This window comes from Taudactylus pleione, unplaced genomic scaffold (genome assembly GCF_031769625.1).
Source record: "Taudactylus pleione unplaced genomic scaffold, aTauple2 ptg001997l, whole genome shotgun sequence".
Lineage (NCBI taxonomy): Eukaryota > Metazoa > Chordata > Amphibia > Anura > Myobatrachidae > Taudactylus > Taudactylus pleione.
Genome location: NW_028286393.1, coordinates 136501 through 142500, shown reverse-complemented (window position 1 = coordinate 142500; position 6000 = coordinate 136501). Strand labels below are relative to the sequence as shown.

The following is a 6000-nucleotide window of genomic DNA, read 5'->3' as shown; positions in this document are numbered from 1 at the left end:
TGAGGGTAGATAGTTACCACATTGCTCTGAGTAGCAGAGGGTAGCTAGTTACCCCGTTGCTCTGAGTAGCTGAGGGTAGCTAGTTACCCCGTTGCTCTGAGTAGCTGAGGGTAGCTAGTTACTGCATTGCTCTGAGTAGCTGAGCGTAGCTAGTTACTGCATTGCTCTGAGTAGCTGAGGGTAGCTAGTTACCACATTGCTCTGAGTAGCTGAGGGTAGATAGTTACCACATTGCTCTGAGTAGCTGAATGTAGCTAGTTACCCCATTGCTCTGAGTAGCTGAGGGTAGCTAGTTACCACATTGCTCTGAGTAGCTGAGGGTAGATAGTTACCACATTGCTCTGAGTAGCTGAGGGTAGCTAGTTACCCCATTGCTCTGAGTAGCTGAGGGTAGCTAGTTACCCCATTGCTCTGAGTAGCTGAGGGTAGCTAGTTACCACATTGCTCTGAGTAGCTGAGGGTAGATAGTTACCACATTGCTCTGAGTAGCTGAATGTAGCTAGTTACCCCATTGCTCTGAGTAGCTGAGGGTAGCTAGTTACCACATTGCTCTGAGTAGCTGAGGGTAGCTAGTTACCCCATTGCTCTGAGTAGCTGAGGGTAGCTAGTTACCCCATTGCTCTGAGTAGCTGAGGGTAGCTAGTTACCCCATTGCTCTGAGTAGCTGAGGGTAGCTAGTTACCCCATTGCTCTGAGTAGCTGAGGGTAGCTAGTTACCCCATTGCTCTGAGTAGCTGAGGGTAGCTAGTTACCCCATTGCTCTGAGTAGCAGAGAGTAGCTAGTTACCCCATTGCTCTGAGTAGCTGAGGGTAGCTAGTTACCCCATTGCTCTGAGTAGCAGAGAGTAGCTAGTTACTGCATTGCTCTGAGTAGCTGAGGGTAGCTAGTTACCCCATTGCTCTGAGTAGCTGAGGGTAGCTAGTTACCACATTGCTCTGAGTAGCTGAGGGTAGCTAGTTGTCACATTTGCTCTGAGTAGCTGAGGGTAGCTAGTTACCACATTGCTCTGAGTAGCAGAGGGTAGCTAGTTACCCCGTTGCTCTGAGTAGCTGAGGGTAGATAGTTACCACATTGCTCTGAGTAGCTGAGGGTAGCTAGTTACCACATTGCTCTGAGTAGCAGAGGGTAGCTAGTTACCCCGTTGCTCTGAGTAGCTGAGGGTAGCTAGTTACCACATTGCTCTGAGTAGCTGAGCGTAGCTAGTTACTGCATTGCTCTGAGTAGCTGAGGGTAGCTAGTTACCCCATTGCTCTGAGTAGCTGAGGGTAGCTAGTTACCACATTGCTCTGAGTAGCTGAGGGTAGATAGTTACCACATTGCTCTGAGTAGCTGAATGTAGCTAGTTACCCCATTGCTCTGAGTAGCTGAGGGTAGCTAGTTACCACATTGCTCTGAGTAGCTGAGGGTAGATAGTTACCACATTGCTCTGAGTAGCTGAGGGTAGATAGTTGTCACATTTGCTCTGAGTAGCTGAGGGTAGCTATTTACTGCATTGCTCTGAGTAGCAGAGGGTAGCTAGTTACCACATTGCTCTGAGTAGCAGAGGGTAGCTAGTTACCCCGTTGCTCTGAGTAGCTGAGGGTAGATAGTTACCGCATTGCTCTGAGTAGCAGAGAGTAGCTAGTTACCGCATTGCTCTGAGTAGCTGAGGGTAGCTAGTTGTCACATTTGCTCTGAGTAGCTGAGGGTAGCTAGTTACCCCATTGCTCCGAGTAGCTGAGGGTAGCTAGTTACTGCATTGCTCTGAGTAGCTGAGGGTAGCTAGTTACCGCATTGCTCTGAGTAGCTGAGGGTAGCTAGTTACCACATTGCTCTGAGTAGCTGAGCGTAGCTAGTTACCCCATTGCTCTGAGTAGCTGAGGGTAGCTAGTTACCACATTGCTCTGAGTAGCTGAGGGTAGCTAGTTGTCACATTTGCTCTGAGTAGCTGAGGGTAGCTAGTTACCACATTGCTCTGAGTAGCAGAGGGTAGCTAGTTACCCCGTTGCTCTGAGTAGCTGAGGGTAGATAGTTACCACATTGCTCTGAGTAGCTGAGGGTAGCTAGTTACCCCATTGCTCTGAGTAGCAGAGAGTAGCTAGTTACCACATTGCTCTGATTAGCTGAGGGTAGCTAGTTGTCACATTTGCTCTGAGTAGCTGAGGGTAGCTAGTTGTCACATTTGCTCTGAGTAGCTGAGGGTAGCTAGTTACCCCATTGCTCCGAGTAGCTGAGGGTAGCTAGTTGTCACATTTGCTCTGAGTAGCTGAGGGTAGCTAGTTACCACATTGCTCTGAGTAGCTGAGGGTAGCTAGTTATCGCATTGCTCTGAGTAGCTGAGGGTAGCTAGTTACCGCATTGCTCTGAGTAGCTGAGGGTAGCTAGTTACCGCATTGCTCTGAGTAGCTGAGGGTAGCTAGTTACCACATTGCTCTGAGTAGCTGAGGGTAGCTAGTTACCACATTGCTCTGAGTAGCAGAGGGTAGCTAGTTACCCCGTTGCTCTGAGTAGCAGAGGGTAGCTAGTTACCCCATTGCTCTGAGTAGCAGAGGGTAGCTAGTTACCCCGTTGCTCTGAGTAGCTGAGGGTAGCTAGTTACCACAATGCTCTGAGTAGCTGAGGGTAGCTAGTTACCACATTGCACTGAGTAGCTGAATGTAGCTAGTTACCGTATTGCTCTGAGTAGCTGAGGGTAATTAGTTACCATTTTGGTCTTTGTTCCCCGATAAATAATTAGGTACCTGTCTGTGAAATGACAGAAGCTGATTGGTTGTTTGGGACAACTTCTCCAAGGCTTGACACATCTTCCCTCATGTCTCTAGAACAGGGTTTCCCTGTGTATTCTGACTTGTAACAAAGGCAGACACCCCCTCTGCAAGGTAACGGTAACCCCATACATACAGTATACAGTATATAACCATTGCTAAGTGTTCATGACTTGTGGACAGTTGTCGCCATAGTGATAGAACATTACACAAGAAACATAAATATTCACCTTTTTTTGTAATCAATTTTGTTTAGTCTGAAAATTTGATTAGTTTTCTTTTTTATATATACCAAAAACATATGTGTGGGAGCTGGGCTTGGTGAGGGGTTTCTAAGAATCCTGAATGCTTTAAGGGCTACGTATATAGCAGCAGAAAGTTATAGTAAGAACCCAGAATCCTTCTCTCCCTACACATCTGGCCAGGGTTATCCTGTCATGCGAAATGCGTAGCTAGATTCCTGCCACTGAATAATGCAAATGAGGTTAAAGGTGACCTCCTCCTCATTATAATAATGTTTATTCACATTGCGCTTTTCTCTAAAAGGGCTCTTGTGCTTATATGAAATCTTACTGACATCTATTAGAAAGGCGTAAGCTTAATAAGGTGATGAAAGCGTAGTGTTAGCTAGCCATTACCCGCTATGCAGACTCCGCGCTATCTCCTCCAGCCTCCCCCACCTCACACTCCATTTTGTTACACCTCGCTGGCAAGTGTTAGCTCTCCAGAATCAGAAATCTAATATTCATGAGAAATGTAGATTACTAAGAATTTATAACACCATTGAGGCACAAAGTGCCTCGAGCCTCAGTGATTTCACAAACTACTAGTTATAATGTATGTGCATGCATTTACTAGGGACGTGTGCTTTCCTTTATCAGCCTTTCAACAAATGAAAGTCCTCTCAGTATTTCTGGTGTTTATAAGACGTCAGACAGCTTCCAGGCTGCGTTCTGGGTCCTGGATAATGTAAGGCTCTGTCCCTGGGTTTTGGCAGAGTCGCCTCCAGTCCAGATAACACCCAGGGTTGGGAAAATGCCTCATGAGTTATAGGGAATGTGCTGACTGTGCATTTTCTCTGTGCTACATTGTAACTGGTCAGAATTAGCTGATAAAGCTGTACAAGCTCCTGTACTGTATACATTTTACCGATTCCGTTCTCCAAGATTCGTTTATATAGTCAAAGAAACAGGGAACTCGTCCATCTAACAAAATCCCGTGGTCACGTCTCTCTAAAGGCGGGTATCCACTACCCGACAGTGAAAAGACTAAACGATAATGATATCGTTATCGTTCAGTCGTTCACTACACTGCAGGGTGCCCTCACTGAACGATATGTCGTTCAGTGCAGGCACAGTCCATCATCTGCAAACATCCTGAACCTGACGATATCGTCAGGTTGACCAGCATGTTTGAACGATGATAGATGTCTAAAAGACCAAATTTTCAAACGATGTTCGAACGATTATAGAACGATTTTATCGTAATCGTTCAACTTAATCGTCTAGTGGCTACCCCCCTTAACTGTGTCCAGCATCGATCTCTCTAAGCTTGTGTTCTCTTACTTCCATAGGGTATTTGTATACTTTTTCCAAGTTTTGTATCCTGTGGGATTAGAGTAAGCTTATTCCAATTACTTCACAAACTCCAATAAAAGTATTATAATTATTCTTATTTTTAAATCTGTCACTTTTTCTCTAGTTGTTTAGTAAGTTTTAGATTTTGCTTTATCAGTTAGTTTCAATAACAAATATTCAAATGGGTTTCCGCCGTCAGGTGACTTTACCTTATTGGTGTGTGCATGCGTTACGGCACTTGCACAGTTTTTAACTTCAGGCTTTGGTGTGCAGGTCCCTGCTCCTGTCACTAGACTTTAAGGACTGTGCCGCCCCCCTGCCTTGCACACTTGGTGTCAGCACCCATTACACTGCCTTGATACGGCCCTGCTTTATCTTTCGGATTTCTTCCTGAGCCTTTCAGCAATGTATTCATAGTATCAGACTGAGGCCTACCACACAGCTTTGCAGAGCTCGTTGCGCCAGTATAGTTACAGAGCAGCTTTGTGTCATATTTCTGAGCAATGGAAATAAAGAACTCTGTCTGGTGATATAAACACATGGATGGAAAGCACAGACAGGAAGATAAGGAGCAAGCTTACAGTGTGTCATGTATAAGCCATTGAATAACATTGTCTGAAGGTGGGACGCACCATTGCTGAAAGTCTTATCTGCCGCATCGGGGGTTGTGCTGAGGCAGATCCAACACTTTGGAGATATCAGACAGAGCTTTGCTGCTGGTGTCCGGTTACACCAGGGGTTCCCAACCATGGCCTTCAAGGCACACCAACAGTCCAGGTTTTAAGGATAGCTATACTTGAGCACAGGTGTCTCAATTAGTACCTCAGTTATGTTGACTTATCCATCTGTGCTCAAGCATGGCTATCACTAAAACCAGGACTGTTAGTGTGCCTTGAGGACCGAGGTTGGGAAACCCTGTTGGGGAAGGTTTGTAACCAGTGCACCAGAGCGGCCTTCTCTTGTGTATTAGTGCTGCCAATTCATAGGGAGAGGGAGACACCCTGCACTGCACCTCATCTACATGAGGAATGTCTGGGCACAAACTCTGCCCTCTCATTTTACCTGATCCTATGCCAACGAGCTACAGTGCATTCTAGGCCCGGATAATGCCCTATATCTGTGATCTCAGGGAAACACAATCTACATCTCATTCTCATTTCACTGCAGTATCTATCTATCTATCTATCTATCTGTATCTCATATCTCATATCTATCTATCTATATACTGTATATCTATCTATATACTGTATATCTATCTCTCTCATATCTATCTATCTCTCTCATATCTATCTATCTGTCTCTCATATCTCATATCTATCTATCTATCTACTGTATATCTATCTCTCTCATATCTATCTATCTATCTATCTATCTATCTATCTATCTGTCTCTCATATCTATCTATATACTGTATATCTATCTATCTCATATCTATGTATCTATCTCATATCTATCTATTTCATATATCTATCTATCTCATATCTATCTATGTATCTATCTCATATCTATGTAGCTATCTATCTCATATCTATCTATGTATCTCATATCTATCTCATATCTATCTATCTCTCTCATATCTATCTCTCTCATATCTATCTATCTGTCTCTCATATCTATCTATATACTGTATATCTATCTCTCTCATATCTATCTCTCTCATATCTATCTATCTGTCTCT

The 6000-nt window shown here is 44.4% G+C and overlaps 1 protein-coding gene across 1 annotated transcript in view; it reads left to right on the top strand.

Annotated features, from left to right (window-relative positions):
• RALGPS1 (Ral GEF with PH domain and SH3 binding motif 1) overlaps window positions 1-6000 on the top strand; it is a gene marked incomplete at its 3' end in the record, with an annotated part of 253237 nt that overhangs the window by 117799 nt on the left and 129438 nt on the right. The window lies entirely within an intron of this gene.